At 42.1% G+C, this 11,757-nt stretch overlaps 1 non-coding gene across 1 annotated transcript; it reads left to right on the top strand.

Moving 5' to 3' along the window:
* Positions 1–255: 255 nt before the first annotated feature.
* On the top strand, positions 256–325 carry TRNAT-UGU (transfer RNA threonine (anticodon UGU)). Its single transcript has one exon. It is a non-coding gene; the product is annotated as a tRNA-Thr (tRNA).
* The last annotated feature ends 11,432 nt before the right edge of the window (positions 326–11,757 follow it).

Here is an 11,757-nt window from a genome sequence, read left to right as displayed (position 1 = left end):
CTGCAGGGTACAAATCAAAGCTTCTACATTCCCGGAAGTGATTGCTGTATTGGGGTGATGGCAAAGTTTCCTTCTTGGAGCTCTGTTCACATACTTTATCTTGCAATTTCACTTTGCCATCATAGGTCTGAAATGCTCGTCACGTCACCACTTCACATCATTGTTTATAACACAATCTCTAAAGCACATAGCTACAGAACAAACTTTCTGGAGTGACTAAATATTAATTGTGCAGCAGGAAAACTGAGATGCTAAGGACATAGCTCAGTGGTAGAGCATCTGCCTTGTATGTAGAAGGTCCCAGGTTCAATCCTTGGCATATCCAGATAAGGCTGGGATAAGACTCCCTGTCTGAAATCCTGGAGAGCCGCAGCCAGTTAATGTAGACAATACTGAGCTACATGGACCAATGATTCTGAGTTAGTATAAGGCTGCTTCCTATGTCCCTATGACTTCAAGCCATGAAATTGGACATGGTTGTGCAGTTATACTATTTGGTGATGGTGTGTGTGTGTGTTTTGTCCTGATATGAAAAATGATCAAATTTGTCACTTATTAAACTGTACCAGTTTAGGCTGTAATCCTAACCCCGCTTAACTGGAGTAAGCCCCATAAATTCAATCTCATCTTTGTCTTCCATTGGGATGGCGTAATTAGTGTTTGAAATATATATTCAGTCAGCACGGCCAGATATTTTAGAACATATTTATGTGATATTACACACTGTGTCTGCATTACAAAGTTGTAAAGCCATATAAGTTTATTTGGTCATTATTATGCATTCTATTACTCTCATTCCACAGACCTATATTTTTTGTAAAGTTTTTTTTAAAAAACCACCATACCTATATGATATGATAGAAATATATTTAGTAGTAGTCAATGTTACTTCCTACTCAGAGTAGACTCACTGAAGTAAATAGATATGACTAATTTAGGTTAATTTATTTCCATGGGTCTACTCCAAGTAGGATTTAGTTTAATACAACCCAACATGCTTCTTTAAAACTTGACTTTTTTCATTCATTTGTCATTCTTTCCAGGTAGACACAGGGCTGGTGCTATCATTAGGCCAACTAGGCAGTCGCCTAGGGTGCAGACCTCAGAGGGGCGCAATACTGACCTTTGAGGGGCACAGTTTTATACAGATTAGTTTTTTTAACCCTTGGAAAAATGCGACTAAAATAAATTTAGCAGTTTCAAGTTTTGTGCTTTTCATTTTTTCTACAAGACATCTGTTTCTGAAAATTGAAGTTAGCAACTGGGGGGGGGCAAGTAGTTAGCCTTGCCTAGGGTGCAAAATAGCCTGGCGACCGGCACTGGGTAGACATGGTTATGATTGCAGCCTTAGTTGTGCTAAACTGCAAGGGCTGTGGAACAAGCAGCTTCTGACATTCAATATTTCCAGAAAGATTTCCCTGTCTTTTGAAAAGAGGCAAATCACGAAGGAAGGGTTCAGTATAACTGTATCCGATGAAAATGAAACAGTGCCGGCAGTGCACTGGCAGAACTGTATTGAACCCTATTGTGTAATGACATGACAGTTGAAAGTTCCGAGGCCTCTCAATGTGGGAATGAGTACAAAGTCCTCCATAACAAAAGGAAAGGTGCTTCATGAGAAAAATCAATTGACTTAATCTATATATATATATGGCACAGAAGCAAAAGGAAGCTTTCAGAATCCTAGATAACCATGTTAAACCAGCAGTTTTGAAGCAGACATCTCTTGATGACATTGGAGAGTGGTTAAAAGAAGCTACTTATAATCTAGAGTGAGAAATTACAGAATTTAGATTCACATTTGCCTTTGTCCGGCATCTATCTATCATGGGGTAGGCTGCCTATTACACACACAGGTGTAGACAAGCCCTTGCCATGACATCCCAACAATCCAGAACAAGATCAACAATAAGGTACGCTTATTATACAGCCACAAGAGTGGCTGTATACTATAGCCAGTGTGGATTGAAAATACTCCCCATGCCATTCTGATGCTTCCCATAAGCTCATTTCAAAACAAACCCTTACAAAACTTATAGTCCTGAACTCAGAAACGCTTGCTTAACAACCCTTTAAATTTTCATGGCAATACACAAAACAGTCAGAGAGAATAGAGAGTTCAAAGTCTAAAAAGGGGGGGGGAGGAAACCCAGAGTTCTTTTGGACTTTTTTCTGTCAGAGTTTTCATAATCTGTTGAAATTCATTAAAAATCAGCCTTGTTCAAAGAGTACCTGTAATCCTAATCCTGACCTTGCCCCATACTCTGACCTCCATCTTCTGCAGTTTAAAAGTTAAAAAAATACGTGGCTGATTTTTAATTAATTTAAGAAATTTTGGCTTGAAATCAGTGATAGTGTTGGGCATGCTCAGTAAGAACCAGCTGTCAGTGTTCTAAAAGCCAGACTCCCAGCTGCTGGGCTTGGCTAACCAGGGGGCCACACCCACACCAGACTTTGATTTCACTTGAGTACAATATTTCAGAGAGGAAGTCAGGTCTACTGCTCCCCTGGGGCATTCACTATAGCTGCCCAATTTCCCTGCTTTTTAAAGTTTGATAGAAATATCTGTGGGCTATAGGTACGTTCTTAAACAGCAAGGTTTATTGCCTATTAGTGAATTGCCTTGATATTGCTTCATACCCTTCCAAAGCATGCACTTACGAAGGTGTGCAAAGAACAACATTAAAATCATGTTCTGGTAACACTCTTGTGTTGTGCCAAGGGAATTTATAACAAATCTCTCTAAGTTACGTTATAGCTTATCAGCATAATGAGTTGCCTGCTAGGCATTGATTGGTCCGTTCGTTTTTCTACCAGTTAGATTTTGCTTGGAAGAGACAGGTTCACAATCAGGTAGACAGGTAGAAGTGGACAATAAGAGACTAGGTGAAGGTTTTTGCTAGGGCTTTGCAACTGCTCTCAATGGATTCTGGATCCTGAGCCAAATTGGGCTGATTCAGCTTGATCCAGGATTCAGCCAGAGCAAGTTGTGGAAACCACAGATTGATTCCACCCAGAGCAACTTGGGACTGTCAAAATGGAGGGAGGGAATTGCATGGCAAGGAAAGCGGGAGAGAAGGAGACGCAGGCAGCCTGACTGCATATCGTCTTTCCCCAACTCCTGACCACAGGTTTAATCAGGGTTTTAAATCAAGCTGCCTGCATCTCTTCCCCCCACCCAATGTTTAAATGCTGATTAAACATGTTAAAGATGCAGTTGTCTCACACAGGCTACACACTGGGGATGGAAAGATCCGTCAATTTTGGTTCTCTCCGTTTCTCATTTTTCCAGTCTTAAATTCAGTTCTCCACATTTCTGCAGCAATTTGTGATTTATTTAAAAAAATATCCTCATAAATATTCTCCAGCATTTCAGTGCAAATTTCTCTTAATAAACACATTTTGTAGGCAGTATTGACTAATGTACATATTTTCATTTTCATATATTTATTTTGCACACTTTCCCCCAACATACCTATTGTTTAAGCATTGGTTGGTGAACTGCAGTGCAAAGTTGGGATAAGTGCGAATTTTGAAGGATGGCTGTTTGCTTCTCATGTTGTTTTAGAAAGTGCAAATTTGATAAATTCGGCTTTAAATGCGAACAGAACAGAATTTCTCCCCCATCCCTACTACGCACACACATACCTCCGCCTCTTTCTCTCTCACACACAGACCACACATACACCTCTGTCTCCAACCCTCTCTCTGCCCAAGTGCATCTCTCTCTCACACACACAGACCATGCATAATGCCCCACCCTCTTGCACACACACCCTCCCCACATACAGCTCTCCGACTCTCACACAGACCACACGTTCATACATTTGTCCCTGTCTTTCACATACCATACATACATCTCTTCGGCTCTCTGTGTCAAAGTGCATTTCTCTCAATCACACACACACTCAGAGAAGCTCCTTGATGGGTGAAGGAAGTGCCTGCCTACAGAGCCACATGCTGGTGGGCAACAAACAGCTGAGCAAATGGGGCAATCCCCATTGCCCCTGTGTCCCCCCAACACTGGAAAAAAAACCCTTCATGGGCAGCACAATCTGCACAAGGCAATCTCTGGCATAGGTCTCCAGTACACTCTATTCACAAGGACATGGATAACTGCATGGTTAGAATGTGTCCAGTAGACCAAGTTAGACTATTGCAATGCACTGTACATAAAGCTGCCTCTGAAGACTGTTTGGATACTCCAAAGTCCATAGTTGGGTAAGACCTACTGTATATTAGGAGGACCAGGAGGACCAGCCAAAAAGTCACAGCAAGCTTTTGAGTTCTCTGGAACTATTCATCAGGCAAGATGTTACACAAATTAGGGAGTGATGGGACAAAGGAGAAAAACCTAGGAACATTAGGCTAGATGTTGTAGCCATGAAGTCAGCTTGTAGACTCAGTTCCCCCCCCCAACACATTGGTCCCATTTCCCCTGCCCTTTTGGTTTATGGCTTCTTTTGAGTGGGGGTTGTATTTACATTTGAAGTGTTTTATTATGTCTTGTAATCCACCCTGGGAATATGATTGGAGGCCAAATAAAAACACCTATAATTAATGAAAGCTTCCTGAAATGTAGAGATGTGGGTAGCATGAACGTATATAACACACCAAGTATCAAACCCATCACATTTTCTTCCTTGTGCTTTCAGCAACTGTATCTCAGAAATTGAACAGCCCCATGCAGAGGATACTGAGGATGCAGCAATGGAGAAAAGTACAACTGAAATTCTCACTGCCCTGCAGCACCTTTGTGGCAAAGGAAGTAGAACACTGTGATCCTCCCACTCAGATGCTTTAGAAACCATGCACATGGAAATTGGTAGCTCATAGCACCCTGTTCCTGGGCATGCATCAGTTGTTGAACATGGCTCTTGGCAAAGCCCTGAATGCAGGGAACCACCAAAGTGCAGAATCCAGTTCCAGATGTGCAGAGCTGCTTGTTGTTAGTGGAAAGGACATGGCATTTCATACATGCTCATAAGCATCTTTGTGGGTGGTTGGGAGGGAATGTTCCAGAGTTAAACCCTGATGAGCCCTGACTAATATTAAAGCTTTGCTTAATCTATCTCATAGATGTGCATCTCTTGATGCTCATTTATGTTGCAAACTTAAAAAAAAGTAGGACCTGAAACAAGATGCTGCAGCGTGGAGTGTCCCTGTCCAGAGTTCCAGTCAGCCAACCATATCTTCTTCTAGGATGCTTCATTCCATTCTCCTTTCTCTCAGTCTGGGAAACAATCATCATCCCATGACCACTGAGTATGCTTAGTCTTCATTGCACTGTGGTTGTTGGGGTGGGGGGTTCCTCCCTTTAGGGTTTTTCCTAAAGTTCTTTTTTAACTTCTGCCAACTTTGGGCTTCCCCTAAAGCTTGCTGACACGTCTCTCTTCTGTATAGATGGTGTCATTTTGACCACATAGGGACCCATATTCAGAGAATGAGTTTGCTATTAGTAAAAGCATTGTCACTTTGCAAGCCTCTCTCTCTCTTTAACTACTGAGGCCCCAAGTATTTAAACGGCTGACTCCTTCCCTACAGACGCTCTCAGGTGTTGAGATCAGCAGAGGGGGGCCTCTTGGTAGTTCCACCACCCTCAGAAGTATGGGAGGGGGTGGCCTGGGAGTAGGGATGGGTGAGAATTTTGATTCAGTTTGCATTTCAAGCAGAATTTATCAAATTTGCACTTTCCAAAACAATATGAGAATCAAAACACAGCATCCTTTGAAACTTGCATTTATTAGAATTTTGGGATGCAGTTTGCCAACTAAACAATATTTATAAAAATGTATCTATAAGGAGAAAGTGTGCATAAAAATGAATATATCAGTGAACATAACATGCAAAAAGGCATGATGGGATGAGAAACGGCTTGCAAAAATGTGTACCTTTGTCAAAACTGCCTACAAAAATGTGTCTATTTGGAGACATTCACACTAAAATAATGGAGAATTTTCATGAGGATTTAAAAAAAAAAATTGCAGATCACCACAGAAATGTAGAGAACTGAAATTAACATTAGAAGAGTGAGAAACTGAGAGAACCGAAATTGGCAGATCTTTCCATCCCTACCTGGGAGAAGGCATTCTCTGTGGCAGTCCCTAAGTTGGGGAATTCCTTGTACAGCTTTTGTTGTATGATGAAGATGCACCTCCTCGTCCTCATCCTGGCCTTACATATCCTCTCTAGCTGTGAATGTAATTTGTTTTAAACTATTTTTCACGTTGTATTTTATATTGTATTTTATATTGTTGCGACCTGTCCTGAGACATTTTGGTGAAGGACAGGTAATAAATTTAATCAACATCATCATCTACATTTAAGAAAGAACATGTAGTTGCAGGTTCTTACCCTTCTGTCCTCTCCTGCACTCATTGCCCTCCCTTCAGCCACACAACTTTTATGGGACAAAACAACAGTTCTGCTACCTGCAGCATGGACTGGTGGGGAGATGGGAAGCTGGGCAACTGTTTTATAGTTTGGACTGTTAAAGGGACAGGAGGATTCTTCAGGTTGCAGTCAGGCAACTCTAGCTGGGAGTGAGGAACCCCCACCAATGGGACCTTTTTCATGGTTAGGATTGGTCTCATGCACTCTGACCCTATGTGTGTTTACTCAGAAGTTAATCACCTTTATTTCCATGTCAGAGGATTGCAGCGGCAATTTCTTAAATACAACACATTGAGCCACATCATTGTGGTATTTAACAGCATTCCACTTATTACCCACTTGGCTATACTCGGAGGCAAAGATAATACACTAAATGTGTGGTTCGCAACCACAACTGAGGCGTTTCTTTAAAAAAATTAATACTAGGCATGGGAGTGCCAATTTTCATTGGAAATGTACCATATATGGAGAATTCCCCAACTATGAAAATTACTGCAATTAACATTAGGAAAAAAAACTGAGGAGGGATGGGGGAGAAGAGTGTGAGGTATCCTTGCAAGAGGGTGTGATGCCATCAGCTTTCAAGGAGGCAATTGTAAAGCCCATCTTGAAGAAGTCCTCCTTAAATCCCCAAGTTTTTTTTTCCAATTAATTTTTATTCTAATTTTCAAAACCAAAATAATACAAAAAGAAAACAACACAAATCAATAACTAATACAATACAAAAAGAAAAAAATACATATATATAAAAATATTGACTTCCGATTTGTCATAGTTCAGCTATAAATCTATAATATATAACAAACCTATCTCTTAATAGATTATAAAATCACCTTCCTCCAGCGGTTATCTTAGTTGGTTTCAAATATCATTAACATCATATCAATTTAATATTCCACAAAAAGTCAAAGAGAAGTTTCCAATTCTTGAGATATATGTCAATCAATTTTTTCTTCTAAATAAACATACCAATTAATCCAACTCATCAAATCTACTAAATCCAGTAATTTCAAATCACTATAATTCAACTATAAATCTATAATATATAACAGACCTATCTCTTAATAGATTATAAAATCACCTTCCTCCAACAGTTATCTTAGTTGGTTTCAAATCTCATTAACATCATATCATTTTAATCTTCCACAAAAAGTCAAAGAGAAGTTTCCAATCCTTGAGATATATGTCAATCAATTTTTTTTCTAAATAAACATGTCAATTAATCCAACTCATCAAATCTACTAAGTCCAGTAATTTCAAATCGCTCTTCTGTCATTATCCATATTGGGTCCAACTTCCATCTTCCATCTTTACGCACCCAAAAATCTTGCTGTCATAGTCATATAATAAAAGTCTGATAGGAATTTCCTCCATCACAGATATTTTCTTACCATCAAATCCAAACGTAACACTGAAGTATTGTTGCAAAGCCGCATCTCTGCTCCTCTTTTCCACATGATACACTAGTACATCTCTTGAAGGTTTTTCCATTGACACAAAACAGGGATTAATTCTGTTATCTTTCTCCATTTCGAGTTCCATCAAATCCTTCCAGTCCAGGAATTTTTAATAACTTTCGCCCAATTTCGAATCTTCCATTCTTGGGCAAGGTCATTGAGCGAGTGGTGGCCAACCAGTTGTCAGCACACTTGGATGAAACGGATTATTTGGATCCATACCAATCGGGTTTCAGGACTGGTCACGGAACTGAAACAGCCTTGGTCGCTCTGGTAGATGACATAGGAGGGCATTAGATAGGGGAGAATTCACCTTTCTTGTCCTCCTCGATCTCTCAGCGGCTTTTGATACTGTCGACCACAGTATCCTTTTACATCGCCTGGAGGGATTGGGAATTGGAGGTACTGTACTGCAGTGGTTCCGTTCCTTTCTCTCCGATAGGTACCAACAGGTAGCATTGGGGGAGGAGGTTTCAGACCCTTGGCCTCTCAATTGTGGTGTGCCACAGGGCTCTATCCTCTCTCCCATGCTATTTAACATTTATATAAAGCCGCTGGGGACAATCATTAGGAGATTTGGGCTGCAGTGTCACCAATATGCAGATGACACTCAGCTCTATCTCTCATCTCCACCAGAGTCGGCTGTGGAGACCTTGTCCAAGTGCCTGGAATCCGTGAGTGGATGGATGGGAAGGAACAGGCTGAAGTTGAACCACGATAAGACCGAGGTACTGCTCGTGGGGGATAAGAGAAGGTTGGGAGACGTTGGCCTGAAGTTCAACGGGGTAAGTCTACCCCTGAAGGACCAGGTCCGTAGCCTTGGGGTTGTGCTTGATTCCAGGCTGTCCATGGAGGCTCAGATTTCGGCAGTGAGCTGGGCAGCCTGGTATCAACTACACTTCATACGAAGGCTGCAACCCTACCTTCCTGATCATCAGCTCCCACTAGTAGTACATGCCCTGGTCACCTCTCGACTGGATTACTGTAATGCGCTCTACGTGGGGTTACCCTTGAAAACGGTCCGGAAACTACAACTTATACAAAACGCGGCGGCTCGTTTACTTACGAATAGTCGCCGCCGGGATCACATCACGCCTGTGTTGTTCGATCTACACTGGCTTCCTGTTGTTTTCCGGGCCCAATTCAAGGTGTTGGTATTAACCTTTAAATCCCTATACGGTTTCGGCCCAGTCTATCTAAAGGAGTGTCTGCAACGCCACCAACTATGCCGCCCGATACGATCTGCCACACAGGGCCTTCTCTCAATCCCGCCGACAAAAACAGCTCAATTGGCGGGAACTAGATAGAGGGCATTCTCAGTGGCGGCCCCCACTCTTTGGAACTCCCTCCCACAAGATCTACGGCACGCCTCTTCCCTAAATACATTTTGTAAAGCCTTAAAGACCTGGCTCTTTCAACAGGCCTTTGGGACTTCCAGGGAGGGTTAACTGTTATGAACAAATGCCTTCTACCCTACATTATGGATTATTTGGATCTATACCAATCGGGTTTCAGGACTGGTCACGGAACTGAAACAGCCTTGGTCGCTCTGGTAGATGATTTGAGGAGGGCATTAGATAGGGGAGAATCCACCTTTCTTGTCCTCCTCGATCTCTCAGCGGCTTTTGATACTGTTGACCATAGTATCCTTCTGCTTTGCCTGGAGGGATTGGGAATTGGAGGCACTGTATTACAGTGGTTCCATTCCTTTCTCTCCGATAGATACCAACAGGTAGCATTGGGGAAGGAGATATCAGACCCTTGGCTCTCAATTGTGGTGTGCCACAGGGCTCTAGCCTCTCTCCCATGCTATTTAACATCTATATGAAGCCGCTGGGGGCAATCATCAGGAGATTTGGGCTGCAGTGTCATCAATATGCGGATGACACTCAGCTCTATCTCTCGTTTAAATCTTCACCAGAGTTGGCTGTGGAGACCTTGTCCAAGTGCCTGGAATCCGTGAGTGGATGGATGGGAAGGAACAAGCTGAAGTTGAACCCTGATAAGACTGAGGTACTACTTGTGGGGGACAAGAGAAGGTTGGGCGACATTGACCTGAAGTTCAATGGGGTGAGTCTACCCCTAAAGGACCAGGTCTGCAGCCTTGGGGTTGTGCTTGATTCCAGGCTGTCCATGGAGGCTCAGATTTCGGCAGTGAGCCAGGCAGCCTGGTACCAACTACACCTCATACGAAGGCTGCAACCCTACCTTCCTGATCATCAGCTCCCACTAGTGGTACACGCCCTGGTCGCCTCTCGTTTGGACTACTGTAATGCGCTCTACGTGGGGTTACCCTTGAAAACGGTCCGGAAATTACAACTGATACAAAATGCGGCGGCTCGACTACTTACGAATAGTCGCCGCCGAGATCACATCACACCAGTGTTCGACCTACACTGGCTACCAGTTGTTTTCCCAGCCCAATTCAAGGTGTTGGTATTGACCTTTAAATCCCTACACGGTTCCGGCCCAGTTTATCTCACGGAGCGCCTTCAACGCCACCAATTATGCCGCCCGACAAGATCGGCCACACAGGGCCTTCTCTCAATCCCGCCAACAAAAACAGCCAGATTGGCGGGTACAAGAGAGAGGGCATTCTCAGTGGCGGCCCCCACTCTTTGGAACTCCCTCCCACAAGATCTCCGGCACGCCTCTTCTTTAAATATGTTTCGGAAAGCCTTAAAGACCTGGCTTTTTCAGCAGGCCTTCGGGGTATCCGGGGAGGGTTAATTGTTATAACTGAAATGCCTCCTGCCCAGTTTTAATATTGTTGCTGCAGATGTGTTGTTTTTATATTGTATTACTGTATTTTATCAAATGTATTTTAACAATTTTGTAAGTCGCCTAGAGTGGCCATTGGCCAGATAGGCGATGAAGAAATTAAATTTATTATTATTATTATTATATTATTATTATTATTGCTGCTGTATTGTTTTATTTTTATTATTGTATTTTATTGTATTGTATTTTAATTCTTCATGTATGTCGCCTAGAGTGGTCATTGGCCAGATAGGCGACATATAAATTAAATTTATTATTATTATTTATTATCTCTGGTCCCACCCACTGCTGACAGACTGGGAAATATGCGCAGTTTCTATGTTCATGAAGGGACTGTGTGCACATTCCCCATGAAGACTGGAGAATGTGCACAATGGCCAGCTGTTCTGCACATTAACTGCTCAAGTTACCTTACCTCTGACATATATAAAATTGTCACAATTTTCCTGAAAAGTTCACTGAGCCTTCAATGGCTATATGACAAGCAGAGAAAAAAAGATTACCCCCCTAATGGGGTGGGAATGGGATTGAGGAATGGGGGGCCATCGGGATGCATGGAAGGTACAGCAGGTGAGAAAGACAAGGTTAATGAAATGACGTTGGAACTACTTAAATACAAATAAGAACATAATTTTTAAAAAAGAGAAAGCAGGATTTGTTAAAGAAGCTTGGATATAAGAAGGGTATGAAAAGATTTTGGGTATTTCACACTTGCTAGTTACTTCCTCAGAACACCATGGTTGTTATTTTGTTAGATTGCTCTGGCTCCCTGCAGCTTATTAAGCATAGGTTTGGTTTTCCCTGCAGTTCTTTGCTCCATCTACTGCATGGATTGGACATCTTTGGGAAATTAAAGTGGAGCAGTTTGTAGAGAGAATGACAGCCACTGATGTCAAAGTTTTGAAATCAATCCATCTATCTTGATTTCTAAAGGAAAGTGAATGGGACATCAAAAATATGAGACAAAAGACAAATGGCTTCCTTAGTTGATCATAGCTGCACAAACCTCTTTCAGACATATATTTAGACAGATCTGTGCCAGTCAAAGAAAAGGCAGGCAGTGGGAGAGAGGAAAGTGGAAGAAAAGGGATTACATTAAAGAGCAGAGCACATTCATAAGGAACAG

The sequence above is a fragment of the Rhineura floridana genome, chromosome 7, assembly GCF_030035675.1.
Source record: "Rhineura floridana isolate rRhiFlo1 chromosome 7, rRhiFlo1.hap2, whole genome shotgun sequence".
NCBI lineage: Eukaryota > Metazoa > Chordata > Lepidosauria > Squamata > Rhineuridae > Rhineura > Rhineura floridana.
The sequence above is the reverse complement of the archived record's forward strand: the minus strand, read 5'-3'. Positions and strand labels throughout refer to the sequence as shown.